General features: G+C 40.4%; 1 protein-coding gene and 1 long non-coding RNA gene across 4 annotated transcripts in view; both read left to right on the plus strand.

Annotated features, from left to right (window-relative positions):
- SUSD4 (sushi domain containing 4) overlaps positions 1-12348 on the plus strand; it is a 71151-nt gene that overhangs the window by 12227 nt on the left and 46576 nt on the right. The window lies entirely within an intron of this gene.
- Positions 6904-10164, plus strand: LOC128805302 (uncharacterized). The gene is made up of 3 exons (XR_008436371.1): positions 6904-7114; positions 7585-7746; positions 8209-10164. It is a non-coding gene; the product is annotated as an uncharacterized LOC128805302 (long non-coding RNA).

Here is a 12348-nt window from a genome sequence, read left to right on the forward strand (position 1 = left end):
TACTGATGTTTTCTGTCCTTGCAGTCAAGTGATTCTGTTATCATAAAATCTCCTCTGAAGTGCAAACCCCAGGCAGTGCAGGAAGCTGCAGCAGGGTTTCAGGAGCCAGTGGGACTGGCAGCTTACTGTGAATGTTAACACAAGACTGCTGTTTGTTAGCTTGGAAATCCATTTTCTAGTTTTTTCCTGATCTGAACGTGTTTGGAAACAGGATGATGTAGGGATTTTCCTATTCATCAGCTTTCCATTTCTCCTGTGAATTTCCTATCTTGCTCCAAGGCAGTCATTCAGGCTGTGGGGAGTCTGGTCACCAGCGCCACAGCCAAATTTCCTACAAGAGCAAATCTGGATCCGCTGTATTATCTCCTACACTTGACCTTGGGAATGGAGGAGGTAGCGGTGGGAGGAGTTTGTATGAGATGAAGAGATTTGACCTCATGAAACAGTTCTAAAACAATGCTCCCCTCAATGTACATGTGGGGATGAGGAAAATCTGATTTTTTTCTACAACACAAGATGATGCTGGTCCTTCTGGTTTGATGTACAGCCTCTCCTTTCAGTGTCTGAAGACAACTCATTCTTTCTCCCTTGCAACCTTGTCAATCTATACTTATCTCTTCCTCTGACTTATTTTTAAAAGTACTTACCTGAAAATAAAATGAACAGGTGGACTAGTGTATTTTCTAGGAGATTCTCTGGGAAGCTACAAGGCAATTAAAAAATGTTTAATATATCTCTTTTTGTATTTGGCTCCCATTCAGCCTTCTCCAGATCGTCTGGTCTCTCTGCTATCTAGATCAACTAGCTTTTGAAAAATGTCTTCACACACACTTTTTAACTGTTTGCCTTGATCAGAAATACGAAAAAAGAGTCATAAAAACAAGACAGGGATGTGCTAGATGGGGAAAAATGTCAAGGGATATATTATTCAGAGCTTTATGTAAAACTTCCTTTCTTTTCCTAGTTGTAATGGTAGTTTCACTCTTGCCTCTCCCATTGAACTTGACTGTGTTAATTTGGTTTGTCTGGGCTTAGTGAGTTTTGAAAGCAAGGGCTGGTCAGTGTCCAGTCCTGAGTGTTCCTTATTATCAATTCATATGATCTGTGATAGGAAGGGAATGATTCTGTACATCCAAGCCTAATGACCTGAATTTGTAAAGCTAAATAGCAAAACTGCTACTGGCATGACTCACTATTATTTTTAGCTCTGAAGAGGAGACAGTGGAGCAAAGGTTCATCTTTCCATACCAACTGTGCCTTTTGTTGAACAATCTGATCTTGCTGAGAGGTTTAATGTTCATCTTTCTGTTTTTAACCAGGTTTCTGCAAGATGCCATGCATCTGTTTGGCTTCTATTCATAATATGCTCATTCCTTGAGAGAATGCCTCTCTGCTCTTCTGGTACTGTACAGGCCCTTGCACAGGGCAGAGACTTTGCAACTTGAATTGTTACTGGAAACAGCCAAAGCAGAAAATGTGACTGATTTAACTGAAACAGCAACACAGAAGTCTGTGGATTTGGTTTGTACTACTTAAAGTATAAATATTTTCTCCCTTTTCCTTCAGAATGCTAATTATTTTATGTTTAAAGAATGATTTTCAGAGGTTAGACATTTGGTAATACTGGTATAATAAAGAAAAAAATCACATTTTCCCATGCAATAACTGATCCAGATTCAGTTTGGAAAAGTGATTTCTGAAAGGTTTTGCTCCTAATCTCATGGAGTGCTGCAAAGCCTACCAGGCTGCCTGGGCTCTGCTCCTGCCAGGTTTACCTGGGGAATACCTGGTCGTTAAAATACTCTTGCATCCAAGCAGTTCCAGTTTCTAACATTGAATTTCTAAGTAAAAGTGAGTGGTGATACTGACAGATTTGAATGAAAAAACATTTTTACACCTTAAAAAAACAGTGAAGTGACTTTAGAATTTAAGAACTGCTTTAGAATTAGCTTAAGCACTGAAAGAAGCTTAAAGTCCCTAAACTTTCAGTGAAACAAAGGGCCTGATCTGCTGTGAAGGTACAGGGCAGACCAGAGAGGTGCTATGGCCTTTGGGACACTTGCTAAGACTGTGACCAAAGCAAAAACCTGCATTCAGATTACTGAATAGTGGGATTTAGGTCCTAGTTTGTGGCTCATAATGGTGATGCAGCATAATTTATAAGGAGATTGCGGGTTTTATGGTGAGTTGAAGAAAAAGAAATTTAAATCACTTTAAGACACTGCACATACAGCAGCCTTTTAATGGAAAAAGACCCACTTTACCAGGATTTAAATCTAATTTGTATTATCTCTTAAGAGGGACATATGATGGTGAATGTCAACTGAGTGATGCTTGTATGTTCTCTGTAGTCAAGTCTTGGTCTGCTACATATGGAAGACTTATCAGAGCCAAAAAGGGAAATAAGGGCAGAGAATAAGGAGCACAGGAGAAGAATGTGCCTTGCATTATCAGGGGATTGCAAATTCAGATAAAGTAAGACACAGACATTTTGTCAAAGAAGTTGAGTATGTAAGTTTAAAGCTTGCTCTAGGCAGTTCAACTTAGCCAGCACTTCCAACAGCTGATAACCTAAAGTGACACTGACCTTGGCAGACTTACAAGGGCAAGACTTGCGCAGGGATAAATTATTTCTTGATCAGTTGCTCAAGTATATGACACGCAGTCCAGCATTCCTTCAGTATTGATTATGGGTGTTTGTTTTATCCCAGAACAAACATACTGATTGCAGACAGTGGAAGTAGAACAGTCTCTCTGTCTATTTGAGCTCTTCTCTATCAATTTTAGTATATCCTGGGGCACAGTGATGCTACTGAGTTTGTGCTGCTCTCTCCACTTGCCTTCTTGACTCATCCTTTTTTAAAGCTGCAATGCATGGAGTAGGAAGCAATGGTTTTGTTCAGTAACTATCTGTGCAAGCAGGATTTTTGGCCAGATCATCTTTTTTCTGGCCTCGTTGCCTTCATGTCCAGGAGATATTTCACAACCTTGGTGTGTGGACACACAATTCCAATAGCACAGCTAGTTTTCAAGTGTTGTAAGTGGCTGCTTTGAGGCTGTCAGTGTTTAGAGACACAGTGGAGGCAACTTAGCCACAACGTCACTATTTTTAATCCACCCTCTGTGTACTGAATCACCGTACCTCTTGCTAAATCTGTCAGGGTCTGTGGGTGGTAAATGCTGCTAGGATGTAATTCCTTTTTCTTGTGAGGAGCTACCCAGACTCAGGAAATAAAATGCCATGGTGAAAACAGAACTCAGCTGTACCCTCCCCGTGCTCATTGTAGTGATTTCTGTGTAGCAGAATTGGGCAGTTCTGTAGTCATAGCCCTTTCCTGGATTTATGGCCCAGCGGACAGATCTTATTGGTTTCTTGGACTAACTGAATGCTGTCAATGCCAAAAGTCCCACAGATATTTTCAGCTTAATATATTAAAATGCCTGTGATAAAAAGCCACCAAAAAAAAAAAAAAAAAACAAAAAAAAAACAAAAAAAAAACCTAGGCCCAAAAATGTTATGTGATACCTCTGGGAAAGTGACAGCTGAAGGGTCCCTTCTAGATCTTCTGTTGAGTGACTTGGTTCAGAGATGCTTTTGCACATGCTACTTTGCCCATCTGTTCTCCCTGCTTCCTCAGATCCCCTGAGCAGACAGAGAAGCACAACTCAGAAGACTTCTTTTCTCTCTGCTCTTCAGAGAGAAGAAATTGTGTCAACTGCAATACACTATTTGGATGCAAAAAACCCTGAGCTGGCAGGTAAAAAAAAACCCAGATAGTATCTCTGAGATGTGTAAGGTGAGTTGCCCAAAGAATCCCAGTCCCCTTGGTTTAGCAGTGGTCACTGAATTACAGACCTGACATTTTTAGACAGCTGTGGCTTATGTTTGCTTGCTCCTCTGTTAGACATTTAAAGGATATAATGCTATGGTGAGAAATAGCTTAATTTATACCATTTGCTTTACCAGCACGGCCTTTAAGTCAATAAAATGTTGTAAGACTCAAGCTCTTTGTGAGCTAAATCTCTGCTGACAGCACATGATTGAGTCAATTTTGCAGATGGGACAGATTTCCGTGTTGTGTCTCAACCTGTCTTATGATTACTTGCACACAGACCTAGCCACTGACAACCCAAAAATGTTAATGTGAGTGAATGCTCACACATATGCCTTACACATATGTGAACACCCACTCCTTTATGCATTGCTGGAGGAAAAAATATTCTTGTACACAAGAATCCTGTTCTTTATACATGGGGAATGCAGGATGCAAAGTTATGCAGCCAGAAATAGGAGCAGGGGGTTGAAATGTCAGCTTGTTAAAAAAAAAAGGAAAATTAATATTGAATGGTTGTATATTCAAGAGGACTGAGCATGACAGGGATTTGTACTTGATCATCAATCCTTCTTCCTTCAATAGGTCAGCACTTGTTGGCTCCAAATCTGAAGCTCCTTTCACCCGGAGGCCTTCTCTTACCATACTCTTGTGGGATACCTGTCTGTCCCACAGCCCTAGGCCATTTGACACTAATTCCCAGTAATTGCTGTCAGTGTTGAAGGAAAAACTGGTACTGAGTCAGCTAAGAGAGGGAATTGTTCTGGCCTGCCTGGAAGTTTTACATTTAGCACCAGTTGTCACACAAGGCTGCTGTGGCCTCCCCTGCGTGTTTTCCGAGTGTTGCCTGGTTCAGTGAAGACCACAGGTGTTCTGCATCAGAAGTAAAATGTCACAATTAAGTGGAGAAATTCAGTTTCTGAATTTTCATGGAACAATTTCTTATCGTGGAATATTCTGAGTTGGAAGGGGCCCACAAGGATCATGGAAGTCCAACTCCTGGCTCTGCACAGATTGTCCCATGGATAAGCCACTTAGGATCATACTTTCAGAGATATATTAAGCATTTGAAAGCATTTGAAAACATAAAATTTAGCTCACTTTTCAATTTTCTTTAACTTAGTGCCAATTTAGAAATTTATATTTCTGTTCATTGGACTTCAGTTGTAGCAGGCTAATGCCTACACAGCAGAACATTTCTGCCCTACTTGATTCTGTCTGTAACTTATAAAACTGAGTAGGGGAGACCCTGGGTCTCTCTGAAGGTTAGATTCTGACTCCGGTTTATTTGCACAACTGATGGCTTGAATTTCTTTTAGGTTCCAGAGTTTGTCCTCTAAGCATTTATTTGCCCATTTAATTAAAAATCTTTGCCTGGGGCTGAGCCCTGACACACGAGGTGGCATTTCACGATCAAATGTTATTAATGTAAAAAAAAGCACTGGAGACCACTGATTTAATTTAAGAACTTATTTTCAGATGCGATTTATCCCAAATTTCTAGTAAAAGTCCATGGAGGTTGTGATTTTGTATCATGTTTTGAAAGCAGATCCTGACCTAAGACACCTCAGTTATACGGCACCGTTAGTGAGGAAGGACTTCTGGCCACTGTACTGAAATCTCTTTAAAATGTGACCATCTGTCCAGTGTTCTGCAAAGGCAGGAAATACTAATTACAGAATGTTCTGACATCTCTGGACTTGTGACACAGATGACTCTGACCCAATATGTTCACAAAATTGAAGTTGATATATATTGAAAACTGCACAGCTCAGTAACACTTTGTTTTCTGAACTGCTTTACCTTTGTAATAAGTATATTAGACAAAAGGAGTATATTTTTTAAAGGCATTCAGTTCAAATTTGCATGAAAATGGTACTGTTGCTACAGGATTTATTATGAACTGTTACATAAATAATCTGCTTTTAAACAACCTCTAAATACCTATTTATGCAATGTAGCAGTTGAAAAGTTAGTATGTATTTTAAGACTGACAGTAGCTTACTGTATTCAGCATCTTTGTCTTGTACAGCAGAACATTTTTCACTTAACAACATATTTGAAAAACCAAATCAAATACCAAGAGACACACTGTGCACACACACACTGGATTTAAATATAAAGTTCAAGTCACATTATGAGTCAGCTGCAAGCAGGAAAATATTAAATCTGACTTTTTTTTAGTAGACATGCTCATGTGCTTAATGTTATAAAGGTTATTTGTCAATAGATAATGCTGTACATGCTATGAGTTGAACGACCTAAGCCAAAAAGGTTTCTAAATGGATAAATGTTAAGAACTGGAACTACACAGTCTGATCCCCTTAGCCAAGCCCATGACAGGACTCCTCTTCAGCCACACTGTTCAGTTCTACTTTACTCTGTCTGCAAAACTGCTCACAGACCTGGGGCCTGCTTAACAAGGGCAGTGTCTGCATCGTCTTGCCCTTTTAACAGCAGTGGCTCTTAGTGTTGTTTCCCCGCTTTTGAATCCAGCTTCTGACTCTGTGTTGCGAACTTCTCCCATGGCCTTTGGGTGAGGTCGTGCGTCCCTTGCTACCAAAACTGATTGTGTTCTGTGAGTGGTTTCACCTCTTGTTAGACCATTAATGAATCTTGCTTTAAACATCAAGCTTAACAGCAAAATTGCAGGTTTTTAGTAGGCAGTAAAATAATCTTGACATTGCTCCAGGCTTGTATTTGTGGGATTTTTATGCAACGTGCTTCTGGACTGGAGTGGAATATTGTATTCTGCCTACTCATTCTTCTGTTCTTCATGTAAATATATACTCAAGTGTTTGCTGGAGGCAGTGATTTTTTAAATCAAACAGGTTATATTTATTTAAGTGTGAATCTTCTATCCACTCTACCCGAGCAGGTGGCAGTTCCTAAGATTGATTATTCAGGATGATCATCTCTCTTTATTCATGAATATGTCTTCTGCATGTGCAGGAGGGCACTCATTCCATTCTGAAGTGGTTACCACTTCTGCTCAGTGATGCTGCCCCTGCTTTGGCCTCACCATGTAGATTCTTCAGGTACCCTTGGAACCAGTTGCCATAGTGTTGGATTTGTCTTGTTCTTAAGTTTGTATGGCCATGCCAAAAAGCTGCTTTGTGAAAGGAAGGCAGTGCCTGTCCCTAGTCTGCCCCAAATGGGCTGATCCACTGCGAGCCCACTGCGTGTGGGACTTGTCATGCAGGAGCAGCTGAGATGTCCCTGTGCACCCTGGTGCACTGGGACACAGTGGTGAGAATCCAACCCATATCCTGCCCTGCAGGGTGAGTTTGTTTCAGGGGTGCAAAGCTGTGGCTTCATATTTGAAATCTGGAGGAATAAGTAGCTGAAGTAATTGTTAGTAAATTGTGTTTCTGTTCAATTTTGAAATGAATAGATGATTTTTTCAGGAACGTGTTAGCAGTGCCAAGTGAGAAGACTCCTTGGGCAAAAGATCTGACTACTTAGAAATTAAAATTGTGCAGAATAGATATAATATCTAGAAGATGATGGTTTTATCCTTTGGGCATATGTCTGTGTAGGCTGAAGAAATTAGTGGAGCTGATCTCCCACCTCAGTTTTCTTAATGCCCTGTATGTGTTTTATACAACATTTTGGTTTTATAAGCAATCATGCACACGTGATTTCTGATTTCTCTGTTTCAGACTCTGGAAAGTTCTGACTTGTGTAATGGGTCTAGAGTAATAAAGATTTAAATTGTGAAATATGCTAAATAAATACTATATTTCTTTAGAATCATTCTCAAAACTGAAGACTCAAGATACTTGTTTTGAATGCTTCTTGAAGACTTACTAAATCCCTGACTTCTCAATCTCCTGGAAGGAGGGTGTGATCACTTGTGTCTTACAGTCTGTCCTTGTATGAGGTACAATCCTTTGAGCTGCAGAGGCCATAGGTAATCAATCCTGCATTCATTTTTCAACAAAAGAATTAATCTGACTGATATTCAGTTAATTTTGCATTGAGAGAGAACTGCAGAAATATTGTGAACCATGCACTTAGACTTTCACATTTTTAACCTGTTAACCCTTGTGCATCTGTCTAATGTGTTCAGATGTTTAAGACTAGAGTTTTCTGTGAAAAAAAAAGTCAGAAAAGGAAACACTGACCATATGTAGTCCCTCTTTCCTCTGCAGTGCATTAAACAAGAGTACAACATGGTAAAATTTTATTGATGCTTTTTCCACTTATTTTCATTGAGAAAATTCCTATAGAATCGTGAGCTATTGTGACCTGAGCCTTTTGTTTCATTCTAGTAATAGTAAGTTTTGAGATCACAATGATATTCCATAGGTGAGATCTCAGCAGAAGAGGTGGAATTCTGCCAGCCTTTGTGACTGCATCTGTTGTATTGCAGGTCTTGTCTTTGGAATCTTGATCCTAAGAACACTGCTGTGGCCATGAAGGGGCAATTTCAGGAGAGGGTGCAACCTTCTTACTTCATGCTTTGGAGGATCAATTTGATGTTGGCTCCTGGCATATTTGGTCATTGGGAATGTGTTCCTCCTTCCCTTAGTTATGAACTCTGTAGATTCCGTCTGCCACCATGTACAGTGGGATAGGATAGTTGATCCAGAAGATCCAGAGAAAGACGTAGTGTTCTTTGGCCATGTCTTCAAGTCATGGAAGAAGCCTTTAACTGTGGAAGGAGGTTTTATAGTTACCATGTGGATATTGAATGAAGAATCTAGAAGATGCTTCAGACTGCAACAGGCTGCTGACCACTTGCCTTTGATTGGAAGCAATCTTCACGATGTAACAAATTCTGTAGAATATTTTCCTTTTCAATGATTCTCTTGTCCTGTGGAAAGACCTAGGAGTTGAAATAGCCCAGTAAAAGTTTAATCTCTGTGTTTGAAATGGTGGGTGTAGAAGGTTGAAGATGAGTTGTGTTTCATAGGAGGAATAAAACTGGTGTTCACGGGTATTTATGTTCTTTTGTTGTGCGGGAGAGAGTGGAATCTTATCAAACTGCACCAGGGAGATGTTTTCAAAGCAGGAGACTGTAACTGTCTGTTCTGGTCCTATGTGAATGTCTGAGAGGAATGTTTTAAGTCAGGGTAGCTGCAAGCTGAGCACTCCACTCTAAGTCTCATGTTTGACTCATCAACACTTCACAGTTGGCTGTAACAAATTCCACTGCCTAGTCTAGTCTAAAGGATCTCTTTTTTTCTTTGCCATTTGTGCATCAACATCCAGGTCTGGTGTTATGCAGGCACATATTTTAATCTTATTAGTCAGTCTGGGGCTGAGCAGATAGAAAGCAGATAGGGAGAGAAGGAGCTTGGGGTCTTGATGGACAAGAAGGTGACCATGAGCCAGCAGTGTGCCCTTGCAGCAAAGGCAGCCAACAACATCCTGGGCTGCACTGGGAAGAGAGAAGCACTTGTTTCCTGTGAGGAGAGGCCAGAAGAGCTGAGACTGTCCAGCCTGAAGGAGAGAAAGCTCAGGGAAGCTCTTACTGATGTGTAAAAAATAACCTGAATGGGGAGGACAAAGAAGACAGAGCCAGGCTTTCAGTGGTGCCCAGTGGCAGCACAGCAGGTAAAAGGCACAAACTGAAATAGGAGATTTCCTCTGAATGTCTGGAAACAGTTTTTCCATTGTGAGGGTGACCAAGCACTGGTTTCCAGAGAGGTGGTGGAGTCTCCATCTGAGGAGATTTTCAAAGCCTTACTGGACACAGTCCTGGGCAGCCCACTCTAGCTGTCCCTGGTTGAGCTGGGGCTGTGGACTAGATGATCAGAAGGTCCCTTAGAGTCTCAGCAGTTCTGCTGTTCTGTGATATACCACATATCAACACACATCAGAGGAAGCCTCCCTGTCAGACTTGTCCATCAGCACTGTCAGGGAAATGGGAAGTGTGGGAGAGATACTCCATTATACAGACATTGTAAAGTTATGGAATGGCTGAATGTGATGTGCAGGTCATGTCCAAAGTACACAGACTTATGTGGCAAGTTGGGTGTGAGGCTGGGGTATACTCACAACATAAAGAAGCAGATGAAGATCTCAGACTTGCTATTTGAAATTTTAAGTGTATCCAGCAAGATTTGTGTACAGACATGAGGACATTTTTGCTCATGTTCCAGAACCTGGCTAATTCCAGCCTGGAAATATGGCCTAAGAAATGCCTAATTTTGGCCACATGTAACCCCTTATCTCCTTTCATACCTCTTCTATCTTTAGTCCAGATAAATGGAGCACTTGCTCAGGGTATAACAATTTAGCAACCCTTTCAATACAGAGTTAAAGGTCTATAGTGCAATGTAAGTGAAGGGAATGACAGAAAATTAAAACTATAAAGACATTAGGCTCGGCAGTGCTATTATGGTTTGCTGTTACTGTTACCATCCTTGTTATTGCTGTTATGAGTGACATAGTTGTTTTTATCATAGCCTGGCTACCATCCTCAGCTGAAATTAGGAAGTTCATTGCACTGGTGCTTGTTGAACACACAACATGACCGTATGCTGCCTTGGCTCAAGTAGGACCAAACTGCTAAGGCACAGCTCGTCTTCGTCAGTGTCCTTGTGTTGCTGCTTCCGTGGTAGGAACAGATGGCATAGCAGGAGTGTTCCCAGCTTGGGTAAAACAAGATGCAGAAGGTCAAATGAACTGGCTCTCATTGGAATATGCTGGCTATTACAGTTAGGTGTTGTCTAGCAATCAGGCCTAGATGTAATTCTCCATTGCACAGATTATATCTAATATCTCTCAAATATGGCAAGCGCATACCACACAGAAATAAAGATTTTTCAGAAGTTGCAAAGTGACTGATTTCACAGCCATACGTGCATTTTGAGGCATTTCTTCCCATATCTGATTCTGAACGTTTTCGTTGTGTAGCAATGAAATGACTTCTCTCTACATAAAAGCCACAATGGCCTTGAAACCTTAAATCTGGACAAAGGGATGAAGAATATTATATTTTAAGCTCATGATTCAGTGACCTTAGTTCAACAGTGACAAGACATTCCTGCCATCTAAGTAGATAATTAAATGAACTCACACATGTAGAATGGATTTTCCGGTTGCTCAGATGTCTGTGTCCCACGTGGTCTCCTCAAGACCTTTCACAGTCTCATCAGAGGTGCCAGTTTTGGATGAGATGTGGAAGTTGAACCATGCTTGGTTGTAGAATTTAACTCCTTGGGATCAGAGAGTGCTGCTTGGGCAATGGGAGAAATTTGCAATCACCCTCTACTATGGGTTCTGTTATTCTACTTCATAGCATCTTATGTCCATGCCAAAAGGAAAATAATTTTTATGCTTTTTAGAGTATGTTTAGTGATGTTTGCTCATTGTTTTTTGGCCTTGTGTGTATGCTATTAGAGTTAGGCTGATTTAAGGTGGCATGTGATTGCTTGTTGTACTTGTTCCTGAAACTGGGGAGGGAAAATGCTAGGAACAGATCTGCAAAGTGATTTTACCTCATTTTCTCCTTGATTGCTTTAGCATTAGATTGATCTACATTCTCTTCTTTGTTCTGCCATGCATTTCTTGGCCTCTTAATTTTCAGCATAAAATGTAAATAGTTATTCACTGATCCACATGTATATGAAAAGGTGAAAGAGGTCAGTGAAGAGTGTAATGATGAGAGGGAGAGGGAAAAGTGCTTTTGAAAATATGTTTCTAGTTTGATTAGATTTTGCCCTGGTTCAAACTATAAAATCTTTGAAAACTTATAACTCCTGTAATGAGGTTAGGTTATATTCCCAACCAATTCAATCTTCTGGCCAGCACACCATTAAGCAGGCATTTTCTAGTTCATAACTGCAGGAGAGACAATACAGCAGACTTTGTGAGGAAGGCCTTATGTGACTGCGAGATCTCTCTTTTTTTATAATTCTCTTAATTGGTCTAGTAAAATATATTTCTTTTCCTGACAAATATTGCCTTGATGTATCCTGGAGGCAATCACAGCTACAACAGTATTACTGCTGCTCTGAAAGTCACAGCTGAATATGTCAGTGGGAATCAAAGTAAAAGGTGCAATAGAAATGTTATGAATTATTATTAAGATACATGAGAAAGCTCTGCAGGGAAGAACTGGAACATTTTGGGAAATGGTCTGCAGTCAGCCAGCTGGGAAGGCTGAAGACAGAATGTTAATAGAAATGTTGTTTTTAAAAATCACCATGACATCAACATTTATATCAAGTGCCTTGTGCTGGAGCTGCTTATATAACTGAGATTATATTAGGTGTGATGAACAGATGTGTAGTCGAGAGGGGTTGTGCTGTGTTGGGGAAGGTGGAGTTGGCAGCAAGGCTTGTAGCTAAAGCTGCTTCAGTTGTAATCCTTGTTTTCAGTGCTTTGTAACTTTGTACTGAAGCATTTAAATGAAATATTCCATTCTTGTTTTATCTCTGGCTTAAGAGCTTTGGATTTCGGGAACTATTAGGACAAGATTTTTTTAAATACCTAATTGTGCCCAGTGTGTTCCTCCTTGGGTTGCCTGTGCAGAGTTATTTTGGATATGAGAATGAAAGTT

The sequence above is a fragment of the Vidua macroura genome, chromosome 3 (assembly GCF_024509145.1).
Source record: "Vidua macroura isolate BioBank_ID:100142 chromosome 3, ASM2450914v1, whole genome shotgun sequence".
Taxonomy (NCBI): Eukaryota; Metazoa; Chordata; class Aves; order Passeriformes; family Viduidae; genus Vidua; species Vidua macroura.